We start from the raw sequence: 27,243 nt of genomic DNA on the forward strand, positions 1-27,243 counted from the left end.
TATGACCAACTGACAGGCAGTAGATAGTGTCTCTATATTCTCTCTATACTAACAGCCTCAAATGTTTTAATGGCAAGATCACATCTAATTCATAATGATACAATGAAAATTTGGTCAAGAATCAATATATTTCAGTGAAGATAATCTTGAGGATTTTGAAAAAACTTTCTACGCAGTTCGTGGGGGATCAGCTCTTCCTAGCTAAATGCCTAACTCCCCAGAGGTGCTAACCCTGAAAATTCTGGGTAGATTAGGACCTTGGTGCCCCCATGCAGGGCCAGGACCTGTATGGCCAATCCTATGCCCTTAAAAAAAAAAAAAAAAAAAGAACCACCAAACCCGTTGTTGTCTAGTTAGTTTTGCCTAATACAGAACTTACGTATTAGAGTAGAGCTGCACCACAGTTTTCTTGGCTATGATTCTTCAAAAAATATTTTATGGTATTTTTGGTGAAATTTGGCTGCAATCTTTATGAAACAGTTTGCCAGGCCTTTCTTCTGTGGAGCCATTGGGTGAGTTTGAACCACCAACCTTTAGGTTAGCAGCTTATGGTAAACCACTTGAGCCACCCAGGGACCTATAACATTTAAGAGGTTGAATAAAAGCATCAGAGCTGGGTGAGACCAAAGGACATTAATAAGTTGCTCTGGTCTCTATCAAAAATTATGTACTGAGTTTATCTGCTAGGTCACTTCAGACCCCAGCTCCTGGTTGTCCACTGATGCTTCTGGAACCCCAAACTGACCTGGCCATCTGTCTTCCCAGGGAGTGGTCCCTCATTTTGTTCACTACCGTTTTGGATTGAATCGTGCCCCTCTCAAATATGCATTGGAAATCCTAACCCCATACCAATGGTTAGAGTCCTGGTGGCACAGTGGTTAAGAGCTCGGCTGCTAACCAAAAAGTTGGCAGTTTAAATCCACCAGCTGCTGTTTGGGAACCCTATGGGGCAGTTCTGCTCTATCCTGTAGGGTCGCTATGAGTCAAAATTGGCAATGGGTTTGGTTTGGTGTTTATACCAGTGGTTGTAATCCCATTTGGGAATGGGTTGTCTCTGTTATGTTAATGAGGCAGTATTAGTGTAGGGTATGCCTTAAGTTAATCTCTTTTGAGATATAAAAAGAGCAGACTGAGCAAGCAAGCAGAGATGGGGGAAGACAGATGCCACACCACATGAAGATCACCAAGGAACCCAGAAACAGAAGCTGAGAAAAGACAAGGATCTTCCCCCAGAGCCAACAGAGAGAGGAAGACTTCCCCTACAGCTGGCCCCCTGAATTTGATCTTCTAGCCTCCTAAACTGTGAGAAAATAAATATCTGTTTCTTAAAGCCAACCACTAGTGGTATTTCTGTTACAGCAGCACTAGATGACTAAGACAACCACTTTCATGTAAACTCTGCCAGTAGTTTTTTTCTCCCTCTCTGCATGCCTGACCTTGCCTGTGTCATTATATCTGTGGATTTCAGTTCAACACCTGCCCCATACATCCAGAAGCCTTTGCCTGATACCAGATCCTACCCACCTGGCCTGTGTCTACTTTAGGCACACCTGGTCATTTTCCCTTCTGACTAGCAAGGATTTTTTTATTCCTACACACACTTGCCTGGTAGATTCCTCTAGGGACCCCTTCCAACAAAGCTTTGGACTCCTGTTCTTAACTATTATGTGACATTCAAAGGTTTAAAGCCAGTGTGGTGAGGATAACTCTTTCTATGCCTAAGAAGGCGTTGCTGTCAGATCAGGGAGGTTTACTTCTGTGTCCACAAGCTCGTAGAGTTCTGACATGTACTTGGCCCTTGCCTTGCAGTTCTCTTTGCTTTCTTAGGTCCCACATTGCTGAAGGGTGTGAGTGATGTCCACTTCTCCAGTTATGTGTCAAGCCCGTTCCTTCCTTTGAATATCAGGCATTCAGTTAATCTCTTCAGGCCAAATCCTTGTCTCCTTTCACTTGCTTTCTTCTAATGGGACAACTGAGAGAAGAGAGAAAGCCAGTCCTAAATCTCTATTGGTGGTGACAGTTTCCAGTGTCTGGCTCTGCTGCTTCGTCATGGAAGGTGACAGTGGGGCCCGTCATGCCATCAGGTCCACAAATCACATGTAGCTGATGTCTTGCAGTCAGATACAATATTGCTTCCTCTGGCCTCCCTAGGAGCAAGTGGTCAGAGCCATAATTACTCCTGGTGGCAGGTGGCAGGTCTACATCACATCTTGACATTAGCTTTTAGCTATTTTTTTTTTATAGCTGCCAGTGTGCTCAGTCAAATACCTGTCTGTCATCACAATCAGACAGGTCTTAATGTCTCTGCATTACAGAGGAGGACCTCAGCTCCTTTCCAGCACGTTTATTATGGTCCCAGCGTAGCGTTTTATCACACATTCCTTACGCATAGCCTCCTCTCCACCACCACGGAAATCTTCCAAGTTGGCAGCTTTAGTGTCTGCTGCCATTAATCTTCACTAGGCTGGGATCACGGGGCAAAGGATGATTTATTGCAATTACCTGTTATAGTGCAGAGCTCAGGTGAGCTGGGCTCAGATGCATTTACCGGGCTCACTTCCATTCTTCCCCAGCCAAGGAGTAAAACATGTCTGCTTTTTTTTCTATGTGTATCTGCATTCATTTAGCCCATCCAATGTTAGTTAATTAACGGGGAAGTGGAGAAATAGATATAGATAGTATTAGGGTTATATACAGACATAGTGAAGCCTGGCTGTTCAAAGCCAGAACTGACACTGGTATTTGACGTCAGTTTCATTTCTTTGTTGTTTCTGCATTTTAAGAACATCCAAAGAAAATTCTAAATTGCACTTACCTGACGCTTTCTGTGCCATCTGTTCCAGGTGATTAAAACCAATCTGCATAGAGTGCTGTGTTACAGTTCCAATTTCTTGCTCCCTGGGATGGCAGGGGGCAGTGCATGCAGTGGGGAGAATGTGTGCTTGGATTCTGCTGGGGAGGGAAGCAGAAGGGGTGGGGGTGGGAGAAGAGGGGAGAAGAAAGCTCCACGATGAGCTCTTTGCAGTGGAAATGAATGTGTTGCTAAAACGGCCAATTGTTTTCCCAGAACCGGCTCTGATGGCAACTGCTCGTCTGCTCTAAATTAAAAAGTACCAATGCGCTTGTGTCCTGGCCTAGTGGAAATGTGACAATTTTCAGGATTAGGTTAATGGAGTTAAAAAGCTTTTTGCTATTGTGTCAGGTATATGATTCACTCTCATATTGGATGTAATTTGTACCAGACACTATTCTGGTGGCCTATTATGCACAGTGGTGGGATAGTGATTAAGTGCTATGGCTGCTAACCAAAAGTGCTGCTTGGAAACTCTATGGGGCAGTTCTACTCTGTCCTATAGAGTCGCTGTGAGTTGGGATCAACTCCACAGCAACAGGTAACGAGTTATTATGGACAATAATTTGTATTTTATTGGATAAGGGTGGTTGGACTAAAAGATCCTTAAACCAAAACAAACAGAAACAAAAAAAGCCTCTTTGCTGTTGAATCAATTCCGACTCATGGTGACTCCATGTGTGTCAGAGTACAGCTGTGCTCCTTAGGGTTTTCAGTGGCTGAATGTTCAGAAGTGCTGGACCTTTCTTCAGAGGTGTCTCTGGTAGACTCAAACCCGCTACCTTTTGGTTAGCAGCCAAGCACATTAGCCATTTGCACCAATCATGGACTCCTGAAAGGACCGTTCTGAGTTCTTACGGTTCAAACACAAGTCGAGTCTGTGTTTGTGACCTCCCAAGGGGCCAGTAGCATTAGGGAGAGAGTGGCCCTGCCGTGATTTCTAGATGAGAAGGATATAACCATCTCTGCCCACTTTGTCTTATTCTGCTCCAACTTTGCTGTAAGACTGCATGAGGCTGTGGGAATAGGGACACTGGGCTTCTGCATAGCTTCTACCCACCCTTCCTCTCTGCACAGATGGAGATTCATTCCTCTTACATCTGTTACCAAAATGGAGTATCTGGGATTATGAAGAGCAATTGAAGAGGCTGCAAGGAGCCAGCAGTTTGCCAATGAGCCCCAGACTTAGTTGATGTGCCATTCTCTGGCTTTTCACTGGCTGTGCTTCCCTGTATCAGAGTCCCAATGCAGAGATATCCTTTAGGATATATTCAGGAAGGAAAGAAGGTGTTTTTGAAAATGTCCATGGCCGGAATAGATTGTCTGCAAACTTGAATAACGAAATTAAAAAAAAAAAAAATTTCTGCAAAGACTTTTCTTTCTCATGTTCCTGGGACATGGCGGTAGGCAAAATAATTAACAGTAACAGGTGGGGTAGGCTGCTTCTAAATGGCTCCCCACGATCACTACCTTTCATACTTATTCCCTTGAGTGTCAGCTAGTCTTAGTGATTTGCTTGAAGGATTAGAATGTGGCACAAGTGAGAGGATATCCATCCTAAAATCAGATTATTAAAGACTGTGTCTTCTGTTCTGCTTGCATTCCTCTCTGGCATTTCCAGCTTGCTTGCTTTGATGAAGCCAGTGTCAGAGGCCCATGTGGCAAGGAACTGAGGGTGGCCTCTCCCAACAGTCAGGAAGGAACTAGGGTCCTCAGTCCAAAAACCTTTCAGAACTAAAGTGTGCCGTCAGTGTGAGCTTGGAAACATCTCCTTCTCCACATGAGACTTGAGATGACAGCAACACCAGGTGGCACTTTGATCATCACAGCTTGTAAGAGACTCTGAGTCAGAGGACCCAGCGAAGCTACCCCTAGATTCCTGACCCACCGGAACTGTGACATAACAGATGTTGTTGTTTTAAGCCATTATATTTCGCAGTATTTTGTTATGCAGAAAAAGGAAATTTTAACATACAAGAATCTTTATATAATTCTGCTTGCTATAGAGAGAAATTTGGGGAAATGTACATTCGTCTTGAAATCATGTGAAGAGTATCAAACGAGACCCGTGAAAAGGTAATAATAATAAAAATGTTTAAGAAAACCAAATGGCACAGACACCAACCAATCCGAAGGAGTAGGCATTACCCCTGGGCAGGTTGCTGGAGGTATGCCAGGTGCCAGGTTTTGACTTTTTAGTGGCTGAATTGTGGAGGTCCCTAGGTGGCCCCGGGGGAAGGTGTGAGGCTCAGGGATGAGTGGGTCTGCATTTTAACAATCAACGAGCCCATGTCAGTGCCTTCCTCCTGGATATCAGCTCCTGGCCAGTTCAAAGGAGCTCATTTCAGGTGGTATCTCCTGAATCTGAAGGCACAGACCCTAGGAGAGGGGGTTCCCTTTTCGTTCTTCCCTTTGACTCACTGAAGGGAGAGTCATGGGTTCCAGGGCTCCAAAAAGCACAACCAGTTGCGTTTTCCATTTGGTTCTGGGTAAGTAGTCTATGACAAACCCAAAGGCTGTAGAGAACACACCCTCTTGCAGCCGAGGCCCAAGTTCTGCTCTGCCATCCTTCCTTCAGTTTTCATGCATTTGTGAATGTGAGCTACAGCGTGCAGGAACCTGGGCGAGGGCAGGCCTTTTCAACATTCAGCTGCGTGCTTGAACTGGGGAAATCACAGCTGCTCCTTGCTTTGGATAATGCCAGGGAAATTGGTAAATAAAGAACAGGGCCCAGGGTTCGTTTACTAAATACTCCGATATGTGCAAGCACGCCGCATCAGGCACATCAAAGGAAAATAAAAGCATAATGTAGTAATAACATGGTCTCCTGCGGCCTCCTGCTTAACTCAAGTGTTAAGTTAAAAGAGGTAAATCAGAGGTTTTGAAGCACAATCTTATACTTAGTTTTCTTTTTTTTTATTTAAAAGAACAGGATCTGGGACCACTTCCTATGTTAGCAGGATCTGGCATGGTTTTCCTTCCCGTGAAAGGGGAGAGTTTTAAAAAGAATTATGAACAATTATTCTTTATTTACCCTTCAACAAAGGGATCACTGCGGGTAAGAAGAGTGTGCCACGTTTCAAGTATTTACAAATATTTGAGACTTGACATGCCTCAAGTTGGGGGTTGGTTTCCAGACTGGATGTAGCAGAAAGAGTACAGAGGCCAGACCCTAACCTGGGAAACTAATCAGAAGGGGAAGAAGACACATGGACTCTGGGAGCAACGTAACTGCAGTGACTCCAGGACATTTTCCACATTGTCTGCCTATTTGCAGGGACATCCAAACCCTCCTGCTTCCTACCATCAGGGAACAGACCACATGGAGACGGCAGTGGGAGCACCCATAACCACTTGTCGTGGAATTGACCCTGATTTATGGCAACCGCATGTGTATCACAGTTGTACTGGACTCCATAGGGTTTCCAATGGCTGGTTTTTTGGAAGTAGATCACCAAGCTTTTCTTTTGAGGTGCCTCTGGGTGGACCCCAACCTTCAAGCTTTTGGTTAACAGCTGAGCGTGTTAAGTCCTCGCACCATCCAGGGATTCCGGGAGTGCACATAGTCAGCCTCTATTTCCTGAATAATCAGCCATGGTTGATGCCTTGTCCCTAGCTCCCCAGTTAAATGCAACCACTGATTGTCATGTAGCTTCTCAACCCCAGCCCCAGAATTCACCCCCACCCAAAGCCATCTGGAGTTCATCACACACCAGCTCCATGGATTGAGCCCTCCTTTGGACCTCTACTTGTTTAATGCTGACTGCAGTCCTGTTTGGCCAGCCCCCTGGGCATCTGCCCATTTTACTCTGATTTCTCTCTACTGCCCTCCATCTTGGTGGTGAGCCTTTTCACTCCAGCGTCCTGTGTGGTTCTATCTTTAAGACTGCTCCCTCTTCCTCGCCCCTAACTAAAATAATAGCCATTTCCCATTCTGCTTTTCATTGAAATCACATACCATACTGAGAAGCATGGGCTCTGGAGTCAGACCTCCTGGGTTTGAAAGCTGACCTTCCTACTGGGTTTGAAAGCTGACCTTCCTACTTTTTCGCTGTGTAATCTGAGGCAACATCACTTCACTTTACTAAGCCTCAGCTTCCTGAGTTTAAAATGGAAACTTATGCAAGCCTCAATTGTCTTTTCTTTAAAATGGGTACTAGTAATCCCAAATTTGTAGGGTTGCAGTGAAGATCAAACTATATGACACGTGTAAAATGTTTCACACGCTGAGTGGTCACGTAGGAAGCCCTCAATACTTGATGTACAGAGGTTATGTAATACCACTGCACTACTTCTGGCTTCTTTGAATATTGTTGTTATTAGGTGTCATTGAGGCGATTCCAACTCAGTGATCCCATGTGACAGAATGGAACTGCCCCATAGGGTTTTCTAGCCTGTAATCTTTACAGGAGGTGATCACCAGGTCTTTCTCCCGTGGAGCTGCTGAGTGGGCTTGAACTGCCAACCTTTCAGTTAGTAGCAAAGCTCTTAACTGTTAATCTACCAGGACTCCTTTTTGAATATTAGATTATTTTACCCTCTTAATCCCTTTATTGGGGGCTCTGGTGGGGTGCAGTGGTTAAGCTTTTGGCTGTTAACCAAAGGGTCAACAGCTGGAATTCACCAGCCACTCCTTGGGAACCCTGTGGGGCAGGTCTAGTCTGTCCTATAGAGTCGCTATGAGTCTGAATCAACTCGATGGCAGCAGATCCGGAACCTCTTTATCAGGTAAGTACCATTATTATCCTCCTTGCACAATGAGGAAAATGAGGCTTAGAGGGTCAATTAACTTGCCCAAGTTCATATGCCTAGTGGGAGTGGTTTGGATCTAGGTCTGACTCTAGAACCTGCCCCTAGGCCCTAGGTTCTCTTAAAATGCTGAACAATTTGCTGTCTTTCTTTTGCTCTCCATTTTGGCCAGGAGCTGATGAAATGTTTATGTTTCAGATGGTTTACCCATACAAAAGGGCAAATAGAGTAAGTTGAGAAGCCAACACAGGTATAATTAGGCAGATCATCTGCTGTTGATAGCAACTCTCCCAGATGTCAACAAAATAGGCTCTTAAATAGAGTGGCTGCTGGCAGTAAATTTGAAAGCAAGCTCTGCTTTGGAAAAGAAATATCCCTGCAAATGGAAAGGAGCAGTAGCCCAATAATCCAAAACATGGACAAATAGCAAATAATTTGTATTTACATTTAGAATCTATATGATATCCATATTGATTCATGTGGAAAATGTTAATGCTTAAAGATCGCATCCGAAAGGGGCTAGGAGCCAATCCTTTTCTTGAAAAACAAGCAATTCTGGTGACAGTGGACCTTCATTCCCACTGACAATAGGTAGCTGGGTCTGAGTACCCGCTTGCCTCTTAGACACAGCCAGGCTCCCCACTTTCACTCTGTCCCTCTCCAACTCTCCACCTCCTATTTCCTTCAAACTCTCAGGATCACTGCACTTACCATTTTGGAATTTGCTGTATTGTTTTTCTTCTACCCAATGTACTGGACTCATTTACTTCACTATAGACATGTGAGTTTGTGATCCCTGCTCTAGATAAATTCCAAATATATATCATTCACAAGTTAAGAGTTGGCTTATCTAACCTGGAAGAAGATTCTTTCTATGAGAAGGGTTACTTACATGGTTTATCTAGTCTGGGCACCAGGAAAGTGACTCTAAATGCCATTTGGGTCCATTCAGTTTAGTTATCTCTCCATGTGTGGAAATTTAAGACTTTATAAGAACAACTATACTTATTAATGGAGAATAATAAATATGGTGCATGAAAATAGAATGGCAGTAGAGTTCCCTTGAATATTTATAGATCTGTAATACTTGACATCACTTTGTGCCTGTTGTTACGCTAAGCCCATCACATCCATTAGCTCCTTAATACCTTATAATAGGTCTATGAGGTAGAGCTCAATATTACCCGACATTTTATAGATGAGAAAACTAAGGAACTGATAGCACAAGTAATTGCACACGTCACTCAGCTAGCAAGTGGCAGAAACAGGACTCTAAACCAGCGGTCCAACTCAAGAGTCCACTACCTTAAACACCCACTTTCTGAACCCTCCTGTCTACCGGGTGTAAGGCCTCCATTGCAGCGCCATGGCACTAGGCAGTCTTCTTTAGGTGGAGAATCTTCGAAGAGTGAAACGGGTATCAAATATAATACCCATTCAATTGTCAGTTTATCGTACTGTGGTGGCTTGTGTGTTGCTGTGATGCTGGAAGCTATGCCACCGATATTTTAAATACCAACTGGGTCACCCATGGTGGACAGGTTTTAGCAGAGCTTCGAGACTAAGACAGAATAGGAAGAAAGGCTTGACGATCTACTTCCAAAAATCAGGCAGTGAAAATTCTATAGATCACAATATAATATTGTCTGTTATAGTACTGGAAGATGAGCCCTGTAGGTTGGAAGGCACTCAAAACACAGTGATCGCAGCAACGGACTTGAGCATATCAATGATTATGAAGATGGCACAGGACCAGGCTGCATTTTGTTCTGTTGTACATTGGGTCACCATGAGTCAGAGCCAATGTGACAGCAACTAACAACATGTTAAAGGTGACAAACATCAGTACATATGCCTCCCCTGGTAAATTACACATTGGTGGAGCCTGTTGTCCTGCTGACTGTGGCAGCAATAGAGAACCTGGGTGGGTTTTCAGCTGCACTGTGCCTTGCCATCTACACTCATGGTAGACTAGGCACTAAGAAAAACAAAAGTAGTAAGTGCCTGTGTCTTGTGTGTGACTCTAATACCATATTATCTGGTGGCTGTCAGTAGCTTTTGGAGAGACAGTTCAACCACCTCTGCCATGAAGTTTACTGACAAATCCTAGTGCTGGCAGCAGCCCTGGCACTGCCGATTCGAGAGCAGTTGTGCCACAGGAGAGGACAAGTTACCTCGCTGTGCTTTATTCGCTTTGTGCTGTGGTGCTGCTCATGCTAACGGACAGCTTGTTAGAAACTTAATTCCTGCTGCCCTGTGTCCTGCTGTGAGCATGGAAGGCCCCTCACACACTGTGTTGCCAGACTAGGAACCAGAGTATCGCTGTGATTAAGAACATGGGGGGTTGGGTGGACCTGGGTTCAAATCCTAGCTTTGACATTTAATAGCTGTGTGACTAAGCATCAGTTTCACCATTTAAAAAATGAGGACCAATGTGGGTTATGAATACCTACGCCATAGTATTACCTTGATGATGATTCATTAAGGTGATTTTAAAAAGTTACTCAGTATGAATATGGGTATGTAGTAAATGCTCTACTGGTGGTAATTTTATTTTAAATATACTTAGGAACAGATGGAAAAAAAATTGTGCATCTCTGTTACCTCGTACCATCCCAGAAGCTATTAAATCACACTTCTTTCATTCCAAGTTACCCTTGATTGTAACATCATCGGATTAATAACTTTTGAGGGGAAAAAAAAAAATCACTACTACATTGAACCCTTTGTAAAACACATCTTGATTTCAGATGTGATACTATGAAAAATATCTGTATCTAAAAACCACAGAAATGTGATATGCCAGGGCTGAGACGTACCTGGTCGAGAAGACACTGCTTTCTGTTCTTCCAGATATTACAGCCAAAGGAATGAGTCTAACTGAAAACTGACTGTCTTTTTTTTCGCAAGGTCTTTGGGGTGCCCTTCCCTATTCTGTTTCATACATTGTGGTGTAACAGGAAGAACTTGAGCTCTTCCTGCTTATGCAAACTCAGGCAAGTTACTTTCCTTCACTAAGCCTTAATTTTCCCATCCGTAAAGTGGCAGAATATTATCCTTCTCCCTGGGTTGTTGTGAGAATTAAATGAAACAACTTAGACAAGTCACTCAGTCGAATCCATTATACAGAAAAGGAGCTTGATACATTCTCGTCTGCTGCTTTTTGCTTTCACACAGCAGACTGCGCGCTACATGAATTAGAGATAAATGATTTGTACATGAAGAAAGCAGCATGACGTGACATCAGACATTTCTGAATACACAAAAATTAGACTGCTGAGTGTTCTCAATCTGTGTATTAAGCCAACATTCATTGTGTCATGAGCACTAGTGTGATGAGCTGGCTGGCATACTGCACATTAATTATGCCACCCAATGGGGGATAGCCTGGAGAATATGTCTCTGGAAGGGTCCAGTTGGGGTCAGCAGAAGAGTCACCCCTCTGATGAACAGATGATTGTGTGGAGGCTCTGGGAGGCCAAACAGGCTTAAGAGATGACACTCCTGTTCTTCCTAAAGAGCCATCCTTTTCACTCATTTGTTCAACAACTATTTTTTAAAGTGCCTCCTTTGTGCCAGATATTGGGCTAGGCTGGGTATACGAGAGAATAAGAGAGGACTGGTGAATAATAAAAACATGTGGCTCTTACCCTCTGGTGCTTAGAGCCTAAAACGGGAGACAGATGATAAACAAGAAAACAAATCAGCTTATAATTATAAATAGGAATAAATGCTACAAAGGAAAAAATCAGGATTCAGGGAATAATAGCAGAACTTGGGATGATCAAGAAGAGCTGACAGCTAAGCTGGAAGAAACCAGCAACGCGAAGCACAAAGATAAGAGAGTTCTAACTCAATAACAGCATATGTGAAGTTTCTGAGGTAGGAGAGAGTTTGATGTACTTAGGTAGATAGACAGACAGACAGACAGGCAGACAGGCAGACAGGCAGACAGGCAGACAGGCAGACAGGCAGACAGGCAGATGGATGGCTGCTGTCAAGTGGTCTCCGACTCATGGCAACATTTGAACAACAGAACAGAACATTGCCTGGTCCTGAGTCATCTTCATGCACTTGGTCATGTTCAAGTCCACCACTGTGGCCATCGTGCCAATCCATCTCATAGAGGGTCTCCTTCATCCCCATAGGCTTTCTACTTCACCAAACATGATGTCCTCCTCTATTGATTGATCCCTCCTAATGAAGTATTCAAAGTGAGCAAGTTGGATAGTGTTCTTTTGTGATTCATAGGTTTTCAATGGCTAATTTTTGAAGGCAGCTCACCAGGTCTTTCTTCGTAGTCTATCTTAGTCCAGAAACTCTGCTGAAACCTGTCCACCATGGGTGACCCTGCTGGTATTTGAAATACTGGTTGTATAGCTTCCAACATCATAGTAACACACAAGCCATCACAATAGGACAATCTGACAGATGGGTGGTGGGGGTGTACTCTGGGACCTGATAAAGGTCATTGGGCAGGAAGGCAGCGATCAAAGGGGGGAGTTTCTTCTCAAACAAATGATTTGCTTATTACTTTAGTAATATGTTGAAGTGAATCCAAAAGAATAATTATAATCAGACCCAAATACTTGAACTTCCAGGAGTAACATACAGGTAATCGGATGTGCAAGGAAGATGCAGGGATGTTGGTCATCTTTGTCTTGTCATGGAGCTGCATGTTAACATGTATCACATGTATTATTTATGCTGTGATTCAAGACAAACTTTGCCTCTCCAATAGGGGTTAGGTTTCTCCTGCTAGTATTTATTCTATCCCAACTGCCCACAGTGGTCACCCTAGTTACTGGATTTGGACCAAATCCTCCCAGAAGCAGTGAGTTAAGAGCCCCACAGGGTATGATAAGTTTATCTCCTACTAGCAGCATGTTTGCAAATAGATTCTGTTGCATTTAGATGAAAAACTTGGCCCTAGAGCAACATACCCCAAATGTCTTCTTTTTTTTCTATTCAAAAGCATGCATTTTATTTTTTAGCAACCTGCTGTATTGCCTGCTAATTTTTTAAAATTGTACGTTAGATGAAGGTTTATAGAACAAACTAACTTCTAGTTAAACAGTTAGTACACATATTGTTTTGTGACATTGATTACCAACCCCATGACAAGTCAACACTCTCCCTACTTGACCTTGAGTTCCCTATTACCAGCTTTCCTGTCTCCTCCTGCCTTCTAGTCCTTGTCCCTGGACTGGTGTGCCCCTTCTGTCTTGTATTGTTTTATGGGCCTGTCTAATCTTTGACTGAAGTGTGAACCTTGGAAGTGACTTCATTACTGAGCTAAGATGGTATCCAGAAGCCATACTCTTGCGGTTTCTCCAGTCTCTGTCAGGCCAGTAAGTCTGGTCTTTTTTTGTGAGTTAGAATTTTGTTCTATTTTTTTTCTCCAGCTCTGCCCAGGATTCTCTATTGTGATCCCTGTCAGAGTAGTCGGTGGTGGTAGCTGGGCACCATCGAGTTGTATTGGACTCAGTTTGGTGGAAACTGTGGTAGTTGTGGCCCATTAGTTCTTTAGACTAATCTTTCTCTTGCTTTAGTTTTCTTCATTCTCCCTTGGTCCCGACAGGGTGAGACCAGTGGAGTATCTTAGATGGCCGCTCACAAGCTTTTAAGACCCCAGATGCTACTTACCAAAGTAGAATGTGAAACACTTTCTTTATAAGCTATGTTATGCCAATTCAGCTAGATGTTCCCCAAGACCATGGTCCCCACAGCCCTCTGCCCAGTAATTTGGTCCCTCAGGGAGTTTGGATGTGTCTGTGGAGCTTACATGACCGTGCCTTGGACAAGTTGTGCTGGCTTCCCCAGTACACAATGTCTTTTTGATGTTGTTATTATTAGTTGCTGTCAAGTAGATTGCAACTTATGTTGATCCTATGTCTGCATAGTAGAACTGCTCCATAGTTTTTTTGGCAAGAATCTTAATGGAAGCAGATTACCAGGTCTTTTCTTCTGAGATACTTCTGAGTGGATTCAAACCTTCAACCTTTAGGGCAGCAGTTAAGTGCAAAACTTTGTACCACTCAGGGACCTTTAACTTCTTAATAGGTATTGAATTAAAAAAAAAAAAAGGTTTATAAAGAAATTAGCTTGAAAATCTTGGGGGGTGGGTAGTAAACCATGCTAAATGGATGAATTTATTGTAGGACTTTCAGGAGCCTTTCCCAAGCTTAGGGGTTTCTTAAATACTGTAATGACTGTATTTCTGATAGGGTAAATAGCAAGGAAAAGTTTAAAAATGATATTTAAAATTGCTTTAAAATAGCCCATTTGGAAGAGCCCTAGCTTATTATAACCTGTGCCAGAATCAAGATCAATAGCATTAGACAATTAGGAGTATGAAACAAATTACCTGTCACAATATAATGAATTTTATTGTAATTTAAGCTCTCACATTAAAGGCAATAATACTTATATAAATTTTGAATTAATTTCCTTCAGAAATAAACTGCATAAGCCATGGCCATCAAGATAAACCTCAGTGAGTAAGTACATGCAAAGGGGTCTCTTATGTAATTGGAATCATGCATACACTTGTGAGAATAGGTAGTTTGGGGGAGAGTCTATAAATAAATGTCCTCAGTGAAAATAGAAAGAGCTAGGCAGGAAGGGAGATGGAATTATTAAGAGAGAAGGTGGAACTGAGGCTAGCCATATGGTCAGTGCCACAGCCCGGCAAGCCTGTCAGGGATAGGCATGCTGGGAATGCAGGCGAGAGGGAATTGTCCTGAAAGAACCACATGCATTCCGCCATGAAGAAATGAGGGCAGAGGGCTGTGGGCAAGACTCTGCTCTGTGACTGACACTTGTGCTGATAGAAGCCAACACTGGATGTTGAATCATGTCTATGCCAGGTTGATTAGGATGGATGGGGCCTTCTAATGCCCTAAAAACATTCAGTCCAGGGCAAACCATACTCATCCGAAGAGCCATATACAAGATTGGCTTCTGTTTTGCAATGTATGTAATTACATGTACTCAACTAATGAGGGGAGTATAAATAGATCATCCAAGAAAGTCCTCTTTCTCTAACCACTCTCTGTCCCAAATGTCTTCCTATAGCTACCACTTACTCATTAAAAAAATATGTCAGTTAGATGAAAATTTCAAGCTTACTGGATTAAGTGGAAGACATTAATTTTGGAGCTATGACTGCCTAAGTAGATGCTGCATCCTGTTGCTATGACTACATTAGAATTTGCTATCAATATTGATGAAAAGACAGTTTGCTTTCAGCATCCCATCAGCAAGGCATGAGAATGGGGTGGCTACAAGAGGCTTGGTAGTTGATTCCACTGCAATTCTCCATCATGCTGCCTTTTACTTGCAGCACTGATGGAAATGCAGCAAGATACCTGGAAAATTACAAACGACATATGAATAAACAGCTTTTCCAAACTAATCCACTTCCTTGGAGTAATAGATGCATATTGATTATGATGACATTCATTCAGACTTCTAACAACAAAAACAAGTGGGAAAAGATTCTAGCTTATTGAGGCCTTGCTTTGCCCTGCCTCTTCACTCCCCTGCTCACTGTGCTAGACTTGGCCTTTCCATGACAAATCACTCACCCCCGAGATTCTCAAGCTAACCTAATGGGCTTAGCATTGTTAGTGAATTAGCCTCTTTCACTCACACACACCTACACATGGTCACACGCACATTATAATCTTTCAATGTTCTTCTGGAAAGATTTCTTGAAAATTTTGCACAAAAGAATAATGATCACAGTTGTACTTGTAATATATACAAATGACCTAATGCCGTGTAAAACACATGTCCCTAGGAAGACTCTTGTTTTAGATCTTACTGGCAAAATTTGATGTTCTGGAACAAAGTATCATTTTTTGACATGGTCATGGATTAATTTCCTCACAGTGTCCTATAAACTATTGCTAAAATTAAATCATTCTTTCACTAGTGACAATGGTTTAAAATATTTTGCCTAAATATATTTTGCTATATTACTATACATAATGTGGTATAGTTTCCTAAAGAATTGTTTTCTTTCATCTATAAGTAGCAATGAAAATATTTTAAGATAAAATCTAGCTCTTCTCCTTGTTATTGTTCGGTATGACTGAGTTGATTTCAACTCATAGCCACCCCATGTGACAGAGGAGAACTGCCCCATAAGGTTTTCTAAGCTGTAATCTTCAGGGAAGCAGATTGCCACATCTTTCTCCCATGAAGCTGATGGGTGGGTTCAAATGCCAATCATTTGGCTAGCAGTTGGGCACTTAACCAATGCACCACCAGGGCTCCTCTTCTCCTTGTACTTAGAATTTTAACACATGTCGTCTCTGGCAGTAGGGCATCTATTATTATATTCCAGTTTTCTCTGGTGATGTCTAAGATATCTCCTTAGAAGGCAACCCAAGGAAGGGAATAGTTTGATAAAGTACTGTCTTAATCATCTAGCAATGCTGTAACAGAAATACCACAAATGTATGGCTTTAACAAAGAGAGATTTATTTTCCCACAGTCTGATCTGTGTATGAGGTCCACCCCCCACTCCGCTTTCCTTTCCTTTTTATCTCTTGAGAGGTAAAAGATGGTGCAACCTACACTCCAAGGAAACTCCCTTTACATTAGATTAGGGATGTGGCCTGAGCAAGAGTGTTACATCCCACCCTAATCCTCTTTAACCACAGGCAGAGATTATGATTTATAACACATAGGAAAATCACAAAATGGAGGACAAACACAATACTGGGAATCATGGCCTAAACCAAGTGGACACATATTTTGGGGGGACACAATTCAATCCATGGTGAGTACTCAGAGATGCCTTGGCTGATGCTCTATGCTCTCTGCTTTTAGGGTCTAATTTAGGACAATAACTTGTACTCTTGTTCTCTGTTCTGAGTCAGTGTTTGGATTAGATGTTAAAGCTCTCTTGGATGGCAAAAAGGTGTCTACTCTCTCTTACTTGTCTAGACATTTTCCTTCTGGGCAAGAAGCTGTTTCCTGTACTTTCTCATATATAAAGTCTTTCTGGATCTTTATTGCTTTGACTTTAGCATGTTTTACCAAATTTACTTGACATTAATGCAGTTATTCTATTCCATGCCTGTGTCAGAATAAAAATATTAAAAACAAGACAGCAAAACACAGGTTCAGGCAAGCGTTTCACTTAATATATAGCCACATATGAAGGTCTAAGTTTTCCATTTGGGTCAATAGAATTTCCTGACTCTAAAAGAAACACACATACACACATTCTGAGATTGGGACTTGATTTGCATATCATGGAACCCTATAATTTGTCTATATTATGGTTGTCCTGAGAATTTTAGACTACATTTATATAACCAGTAACCCTTCGAGAAGATACTCCAGATATTTGTAGAAATTACATTTCCCTTCAAAGTCATTGAAGATGTATTTTTTTCATATTGCATTTCCGGTGTAGACATCTAAGATTATGGGCTTGAATGCCCCATTGAGCATAATTTTTTCTAGATATTCTATATGGCTTTATGAAGGCATGTGTTAGGAAAAATAATAATTAAGAATTTAGGTTGGAATTCTCCATTTATTCTTCATTCCTATCCTGAAAAATAGAAGTTTATTACTGTTTTACTTTGAATTATTCAATTCAACTTGTATTTATAAGGCACCAGCTATGTATCCAGTCCTTGATGAGAGGAGTTTCCAAAAGCATTCAAAACTTGGTCTCTGTTTGGGACTTCACAGTAAAGTTGGGGAGTGAAGAGTCACAAAAGTTAACCAATCATGAGACCACACAAGGTGTCCATGTAATATCATGCCAACATATATGATATAGTGACCTTTGCCCTCGAAGTGTGAAATGTGAACCAGCAGCATCAGCATCAACTGGAAATTTGCTAAAAATGCAATCTACATTTTAATAAGAGTTGCACACTAAAATTTATGAAGCAGTCAAATGAACAGTGAGTGGCAGGGAAAGCTGGCACTGGGTGAGATCAGTGTAGACTGGAGTTGTGAGGAAAGCCTGTGAGAATGATGGAAGTTGGTGGAAGGAGGGTAGGAGCTGGTTAAGTCTGGGGCAGTGTGTCTTACATTGTTACTTGCATTAAAGTCACCTCCCCAGGGATGCTTGCTTAGATGCTTATTCCTGCAACTCTCTTTCCATTCCCACCCTTTTCCCCTACTGAATCAGAACAGGCAACAGCAGAGTTTTGCAACTCGTAAGAGATGTGATCAAATGTGTATATATAATTTATCTGATTTTAGGAAAATATACTTTTAACCTCTCCCCAGGAAACTTCCTAAATTTGAGAATCACAGATATAGATAAAAGGGAATAATTCAAGATACGGAAAGTATGCACACTGAAGCCATATACCAGGAAAGTTTGCTCTCTGTGTGTCTTCCCAACTGCCCTTGTCCTTGTCCTCATTCTCATCTTTTCTCGCCAGTCTTCTATTCTTGCTTACCCTCCTTAGCGTTGTCAGAGTGAACTACATAAAAAGCATATCCTTGAGCAACTACCCTCTTTGCCATGAGACCCGAAGAACTGGATGGTGCCTGGCTATCATTACTAAACATTTTGACCAAAGATTCTGCAGAAGAATTCTGATCAAAAGGGGGACTATATAGAACAGAATTTCAAATTCTCATGGAATCCCAACTGTCTGGAGCGTGGAGACCCCAAGATAATCCTTAAACCTTAAACCAAAAATATCCCCTAAAGTCTTCTTAAAACCAAATGATAGTTTAGCTTAGCTAGTAAAGAATGTCTGCCTTGAGCATTGTGGTCTTTTAAGATCTATATGGGATCAAATTACAATAGCAACTTGAAAGATTAGATAGGAGACTTAAGGGGCAGAGAGTTTATGTTAATGGGGGAGGAACAACACAGAAAAGGAGGGTGAGAATGGTTACACAACTTGAAGAATGTTAGCAATGTCACTGAATTATAGATAGAAATTGTTGAACTGGTGTGTATTCTGCTGTGTATAATATCAACAACAAAAATAAAATGAATTATATATATAAAAAAAGCACATCTGATCACATCTCTTAGTAATTGTAAAACTCCATTGTTACCAGAAGATAGACACTTAGTATGGCTTTGGCTAGGGTCCCTGGGTTTGTGCTTGGCTGGTAAGTGAAAGGTTGGCAGTTCGAGCCTACCCTGTGGTACTATGGGAGAAAAGGCCTAGAGATTGGCTTCTGTAAAGATTTCAGCCAAGAAAACCCTACAGAGCAGTTCTACGCTAACACATAGGATCACCATGAGTGGGAATTGACTAGATGGCAGAAGATAACAAAAACATCAGGCTTTGGCCTCTACTCATAGGTATTTGGCCCTTGAAACTCCAGCTTTCTAGCTCTTGTTCTAGCTAGGTTATATTTCTAGCTACAAATAAATAAAGTAGGGATAAAATAGCAATAATAAAGACGTGAAATTAAGGTCGTTGGGATAAATTGAGACAAAACCAATAAAAAAATAACTAGGTAGTAGACAAGTGTTAACTTTGGTGAAAGGAAAGATAACACACAATATAGGGGAAGTCAGTGCAACTCAACCAAGACAAGGCCATAGAAGCTTCCTAAATACATCCAAACACCATGAGGGACCAAGTTACTGGGGCTAAGGGCTGGGGACCCTGGTCTTGGGGGACATCTAGGTCAATTGGCATAACATAGTTCACAAAAAAATTGTGCTACATCCTACTCTGGTGAGTAGCATCTTGGATCTTAAAAGCTTGTGAATGGACTTCTGAAATACATCTATTGGTCCCATCATGCTCAGAGCAAATGATAATGAAGAAAACCAAAGATACAAGGAAAATATCAATCCAAAGGACTGTTAAGACCACATGAACCACAGCTTTCACCAGCCTTAGCCTAGAAGAACTAGATGGTGCTCAGTTCCCACCACTGACCGCTTTGAAAGGGATTACAGCGGAGGGTTCTTGACAGAGTGGGAGAAAAATGAACAAAATTCAAATTCATGCACACACACACACAAAAGACCAGACTTACTGGTCTGACAGAGACTGGAGGAATCCCTTAGACTACAACTCCCAGACACCCTGCTAAATCAGAATTGAAGCCACTCCTGAAGTCCACTACTCGATAGGCCTGTAAAATAAGTACTAACACACGTGAAGAAAGTGTTTTCTAGTTCAGTCAATTATACGATTGGGCAACATGTGCCCAAAAGCAAAGATGAGAAGGCAGGAAGGGACAGGAAACCTGGATGAATGGACATGTGTTGTAAAGGGAAAGGGGGAGAGTGCTGATATATTTTGGGGATTGCAACCAATGTCACAAAACAATTTGTGTAGAAATTTTTGAATGAGAAACTAATTGTGCTGTAAACTTTCACCTAAAACACACACAAACACACATACGCAAAATCAACAAAACCAAACCCACTGCCATAGAGCCAATTGCGCTTGACTACTAACTTAAAGGTTGATGATCGCAACTCACCCAGCAGCACCATGAAAGAAAGGCCTGGTGATCTCTTTCTGTAAAGATTATAGCCAAGAAAACCCTTTGGAGCTGTTCTACTCTGTAACACACGGGATAGCCAATCTGAACTAGTGACTGTTAAAAGCTCAGCACAGTGACCTGCATATTTTAAGCCCTCCATAAATGTTAACTGTTTTAGCCCTCACAAAAGTGGCAGGATGACAAAAATTATCATAGCCAATGATGACTACAAAGCACAGGCACAAGACTATAAGGCCATTACCAGGTGAATTAAAACTCTGAGTGAGCTGTGACTTAAAAACAAACTGCGAAGGATCGCTAAAGGGGTCATTTCAGTGATGTTAAAATGAATTCTGCTCACTGAATATGCCGAGATCTCTGCCTTCTGGGCATACGGTAGGATTGTACTTCCTGGCCTCCTGGGGTTGGTGGAGCTCTGTGATCAGCTCTGGCCAATAAGCTGTGAGTGAAGGTGATGTGTGACATTTCTGGGCCAAGGTTTTAACTGCTGATGCAAGACTCTTCAGCGTGCTCTTTACTTCCTACCAAAATGTTCCAGCTAATTGTTGCTCTGTCCGTCTGGGTTCTTGCTCTTGTGGGCAAATGACACTCAGGTTCACAGCCTCTCATTTAGACGAGTGGGTAAGTTAAAAAGGGTTACTTGATTTGTTATATATAAACTAAGGCCACCTTCCTCGGGATGGGAGAGGCAGTTCATTGTTCCATTGAGTGGTTCAGCCGTTAGGGACACTATAGATCTCCTGCCCTGGAAGCATGCACCCAGCTAGTTGGAATACTTGGGTTTAGGAAGAATCCTTTGTTATCAGCATTATCGGAGTTTGGTTGCCACTATTCTAGTTTTTTAACTTGATTTCTTCATATCAGTTTAATTGCTTACAGGCTCTTTATATTGTATTGAATTCATATTTGTTTCAACAGTATTTTGACCTGTAATATTCTAATAATGTGGCTTTAAGACATCTTGATTGGTGCTGTGGTTCAAATGTAAATAACCTGTATATTTTTCCTAAAGAAAATGTATCCATACTCTATCCAAAAAATTGCTTGTACAGTGACACAACATTGGTGAGGTGCTCTCTGTAAGTTTGTGCTACTTAAAAACTTAAAATATAAGCTAAATAATTACAAATGTAATAGGATGACTGGGCTATTCTTAATTTACAGGTCATTTAAAATACACTTAACCTTACTTAATGCCCACAGTGATGCTTAAAGGCAAATAGTCCCATTTCACAGAAATAAAATTAACGCTCAGAGACAGAGGTTGTTGTTTTTAGGTGCCGTTGAGTAGGTTCCGACTCATAGTGACCCCATGCGCCACAGAACAAAACACTGCCCGGTCCTGTGCCCTCTCTACAACTGTTGTTACGCTTGAGCTCATCGTTGCAGCCACTGTGTCAATCCACCTCGTTGAGGGTCTTCCTCTTTTCCGCTGACCCTGTACTCTGCCAAGCATGATGTCCTTCTCCAGGGACTGATCCCTCCTGACAACATGTCCAAAGTATGTAAGAAGCAGCCTCGCCATCCTTGCTTCTAAAAAGCATTCTGGTTTCACTTTTTCCAAGACAGATTTGTTCGTTTTTTTGGCAGTCCATGGTATATTCAATATTCTTCACCAACACCATAATTCAAAGGCATCAATTCTTCTTCGGTCTTCCCTATTCATTGTCCAGCTTTCACATGCATATGATGCCATTGAAAATACCATGGCTTGGGTCAGGTGCACCTTAGTCTTCAAGGTGACATCTTTGCTTTTCAACACTTTAAAGAGGTCCTTTGCGGCAGATTTTTCCAATGCAATGCGTCATTTGATTTCTTGACTGCTGCTTCCATGGCCATTGATTATGGATCCAAGTAAAATGCTGAGACAGAGGTAGGCTGAAAATTTTATGTGTAAGTCTATATTCTGTATGGAATAAATAAGCATTTAAGTTATACTATTAACAACGAGGTTACTTCACCTTTTAAATTTTGATTTCCATAATTACTATTTTTTATTACTAAGTTGGAAAAGATTGGTTACATGGGTCACGGGGTCTTTCACCCTGAGACAGGGGGCTAGAAGAAAACGTTTGAGGCTCACTGACAGAAGGCCTCTTGAGTGGCCTGGTGAAGGGCTCAGTGTTTGGCTTAATCTTGTTCAAAATGTCTTCAGATTTTAAGAGTTTGAAGGGCTGTAAAAAGAGAAGGGTTAGATTTATCTTATGTGGCTCCAGAGACGGTTGCAAACACAAACGACACCAGTGCCTGGCCAGGCAGGTAGCATACATAACAGAATACTAGAGTAGGGGGTTTTAGGCATTGTGGGGAGTGTGTGATCTGCTTAAAAGTATTAAAGAAACAACCTAAAACACAGCAGAACAGGCTTGCAGGCTGCATTCAGGGCATGGGCCCCAGTTTGGCTTTCTGCTTTAGAGGTAGAAACAGGTCCAGGGGAGCGAGGGAGCATTGTAGAGAGGGGGACTTTTGGTTCAACATGAAGACTCACTTTCTAGTAACTGGGGATGTATGACATTTAAAAGGCTACAGGCAATCTTGGTAGAGATAGATGTTAAGATTTACTCATCCTTAATCCTTAGGCTCTAGAAACTATGTGTTCTGTTTTTCTTTGAAAGGATAAATGTAGACATATTAACTTAGCCTTTTTTCTCAATAATTTCTGTTGTCCCTGTCCATTTCCCCCTTGGCCAGTACAGCCTACAACATCTGATGCTTCTGTACCAACTCATGTTGGTGCACTTATTGGGGATTTGGGGAAAACAATTGCCTGACTCTTTTTTCTCCAATTCCGATTTTCTTGGGTTATTAACAGTGATTCTGCAATTACATCAGCAGGTTATTGGGCTGAAATATATCTGGGATTGGAGACTTTCATTTAAAGCAGCTACTGTTGTCGTTGTTAGCTGCCATGGTGTCGGCCCACAATTTATGGTGACCCCACGCGTAATCGTATAAGGTGACTGTGGATGGACCGTTGTGACCCTTAGGGCTTCCATTGACTGATTTTGGGAAGTAAATCACCAGGCCTTTCTTCTTGGCATGTCTTAGTCTGGGAGCTCTACTGAAAACTAGTCAGTGTCATAGCAACGAGCAAGCTTCCGCTGAAAGATGGGCGGTGGCTGCCCATGAGGTGTATTGCCAGGAAGTGAATCTTGGTCACCTGCACAGAAGGTAAGAATTTTATCATTGCCATCGCTGAAGCAGCAAGAGATTCTCCTCTTTTTTTTTTTTTTTACCATGAACTCTACAGATTGAAGCCCTTTGCAGTTTGAAGATTGTTTTTCTTGGAAGGAAAAATATAAGCAAAATAAAACCAGACGAAACCTGTTGCCGTCGTGTTGATTCCAACTCATAGCCATCCTGTAACCAAAATAGGAGATGAGTAATTCTGCCTTTTTCTCTGTCATCACCTCGGCATTGTATCACCCACTCCAAGCAATGGGTCAATCCCTGCCTTACATTATAAAAGCGTAGAAATGTTTTTGTTGTCCTGGTCGTGTTCTCCAAGTCTCAGCTTGTTCTGGGCTTAGCTAAGTCCTGGTTTGTGCTGTTCCTTCATATTTGATGGCTTATACGTTTTGATCAAGATCTTTTAGAATTCTACTTCATCAGAAAAATCCCTTCGTAGACACACCTGCTTCGTTGATTGCCTTCCCTCTCTTGTTTCCCGATGTCTGTATTTAACCTGACTGTCAGAAATTTGTTTGATTACAGCCTCCCATCCATAGAGTCTAATGTCTGTGGTAACATACCCATCATATCCCCCCAAAACTTTTTGAAATCTGCTCACCTAAAATTAAGCACATGTTTACAATTATACCTTTAGTTCTTTTCATTACAATGGGAACTTACTGTCGACACGCCACTTTCTTTCTGTTATTGACATTTCCATATTATCAACAACTTCTCCAGAACTGGGTCCATCCTTAGTGGAAGGCAGTGTGGAATGGTGAAAACAGCATGGCTCTGTTTCTAATGAACTCTGTGACCTTGGGCAATTTGATTAAGTTCTCTAAGCTTTGGTGATGTTTATCATCTGTAAAATGCAGACAATATCCACCTTGTACAGTTATTCTGACAAATGAGAAATGCTCTTAGCACAGCACTCATTATGATGTAGGATAAAAGGCAGCCAATATTATCTTTTAAGATGTAAAATTTTCTTCAGAGTAAGTCAAGATGCTTCACTTTTTTGCAGGTGAAGCAACTTTGATGATCTGATGATAGTGGTGATGACTCTGTTTACCATTTACTGGTGCACTTACTATGTGCCAGACTTTCCATGCATTATCCTAAAACAAGTACTATTATCACTCTCATTTTACAGTTGGGTAAATTGAGGCTTAATGAGGTTAAACAACAAGCTCAAAGTTATAGACCTAGAAGTGGCAGAGCCCGGGTCCAAACAATATGTGCCCGAGTTTGAAGTTGGTGCTCCTCTAAGATGTCCGACAACCCACACCCCTCACCTATGCCAGAGTGGCTGTGGCTCTTGGCAAGGCTGTCCACACAGTCCATCTGGAAGGTCTGTGTTACACCCCCGAAGGGACACCACTCTTTTGCCTTTCTCTATTAGCACAACCCAGTTTTCTCCTTGCTGTCATCACCCTCTGATTTTCGTACATGCACACTATTGTATACTTCTAAAGCCTCAAAATATGACAGGGGAAATACTTTTGTTTTTTTTCAGTGTGATTACCATTTTGCTGTAGTGAACTCCCCTTTCCCACTTGGCACTTGTCTCAATGACATCTTGGCCCAGTTCCACAAGTTTCCAGTTCTATTCAGTGATTAACAGTTTCACTTTAGTAATTAAGATTCAGTCATCTTGATTTCAAAGCTTCGGTCTTTGATTTTATTCAAAGCACTCCTCTCTCAGGGCAGGGGAGAGCTCCCAGCAAGGGTCTAGAGCAGAGTGAGGGACTGTCTCCTTGCTTTCTCTCCCTTCTTCTTCTTTGCACTGAGGCCTCTGGGGTTGGTATGGAAAGGAGAAAGAGGAACACAGACTCATTTTGTCTATCTGTGGTGAGGTTCCTCTCCTCTATTTATGGGTCATCATCACAGCACAGTAGATAGTAATGACCTCTCAAATGGGCTATATATACCCAGGGGAAGTACAAGATGATCCATTGGGTGCTGAAAGAAAATATTAGAACTTCCACCTATGCTTTCTTTCTTTCTTTGAAACATTCAGCTTCACTAATGTTTCCTGTGCAGATTGACACCAACATATTCCCTGGATACAGATGGGTCACATATCACGTACAAGACCTGCACATTTTTGGGTAAGAGGGAGAGTTCCACAAAGCAAAGGGCTTGCCAGTGGGGCTTTCCCACCTTCATTGGTTTTATTATATTCAGATGCTTTGCAATTTACCTGTAGAGGGTTAAATGTATTTCTGGATAATATCTAATTTTAACTAAGCCAATCCTGATACAATCAACAAATGGTGTTAGAAGATATTTGCAAAGAAACCTTGAGCTGAAATAATGCCAGCACAAATGAACAAAGAGAATGGCAGAGAGAACGTTTTGCATTACCCTAGTATAAACACATTTTCCATCTCTATTTTAACGTAAAGACTGAAGATGTGAGACACTCCAATCAGATATGACAAAAAGTCAGTCCTACAATTTTTCTAATTACCAAGAAGACTATTAGAAATATGGATTTACATTCACATCTTGCCTGTGATGATTAAGGTTGTATGTCAACTTGGCTGGGTCGTGATTCTCAGTGGGTTGGCAGTTATATAATGATATAGATTGGCAGTTATATAATGATGTAGTCATCCTCCATTTGGTGATATGATATAACACCTCCATGATGTGATCTGATGTGATTAGCCTATCAGATGTAAGGGGAGTATCCTCAGGGGTGTGGCCTGTATCCAATATATGTAGATGTTCTGGCAAATCTCGCTGGCTTTTGCTTACTCTGGATCCTGCATCTGCCTTGTCATCATCTGACCTCTGGTTCTTGGGACTTGAGCCAGTGGCCCTGCCATATTGCTTGCCAATCTTGGGATTCGTCAGCTTCCACAGCCTGTGAGTCAGCAGCCTGCCATCTGTCCTGCCGATCTTGGGTTCATTAGCCCCTGCAGCTACATGAGTGAGGAGAAGCCTCCAACCTGACACCTGACTCATGGACTTGGGACTTGCCAGTCTCTAAAGCTGAGTAAGCCATTTCCTTGAGATAAATCTTGCTCGTGTCAGCAGTTCAAATCCACTAGGCGCTCCTTGGAAACTCTATGGGGCAGTTCTACGCTGTCTTATAGGGTCACTATGAGTCGCAATCGACTCCATGGCACTGGGTATATGTATATATGTGTATATGTATATATGTGTGTATGTATATGTGTGTGTACACACACACACACACAGACACACTTCACTGGTTTTGCTTCTCTAGAGAACCCAGCCTAAGACATTACTTCAAGTTGGCTTTACCACACAGTCCCATCCTACACACTCTGAGATAAATAGTTGAAGCATAAGCATCTCTCCTGGTCTTTTATTCTTTCATACAACAGATGGAGGAAGGGAAGGATTCCAAGATAATTTCAAAACTCCAATCTTGGATGACTAGATGAGTTGGGATGTGGAAAGATGATAACTTAAGGATAGATGATGTTGGTTTGAGATAAGCCTGAGGTCAGACGGAGGCATCTAAGAAAAAACTGAACACACACACAATAGTGCATATAGAGATACTTACTTAAAGAGTTCCATTTTGAAGAATTTTAAAAACTGAGTTTTTAAATCAAATTTTTATAAACGCAGATGTTTTGTCATAGTGTATGAAGTAATTATTATATTGTGCTTTTTTTTTTAAAGAAAATAAACGTTAAATGCATTTTTTAAATAATAACACATTTTGCTGGGGAAAGTGTTGGTTTCAAAGTGGTGGTGAGTAAAGAAACTGTGAACACCATGCCCCTTTAATTGTGTAATTGCCAATAAAATACAATTTTTTTTTCCAAAATGTTGTTTGTTCATTGCCTATGAACTAAAAAAAATTTTTTTTAGCGTAATTCCTCACTAGAGGCACTTGGACTGGTGAGAGTATAAGACGATAATGCCATTGTCACCTTAGCGTGCAGAATACCCAGTGGACTCCAGTGCAAATCCACATACCTAAGCTACATCGTATGCATTTCATGACCCTA

The sequence above is a fragment of the Elephas maximus genome, chromosome 15 (genome assembly GCF_024166365.1).
Source record: "Elephas maximus indicus isolate mEleMax1 chromosome 15, mEleMax1 primary haplotype, whole genome shotgun sequence".
In the NCBI taxonomy this organism is placed as follows: Eukaryota; Metazoa; Chordata; class Mammalia; order Proboscidea; family Elephantidae; genus Elephas; species Elephas maximus.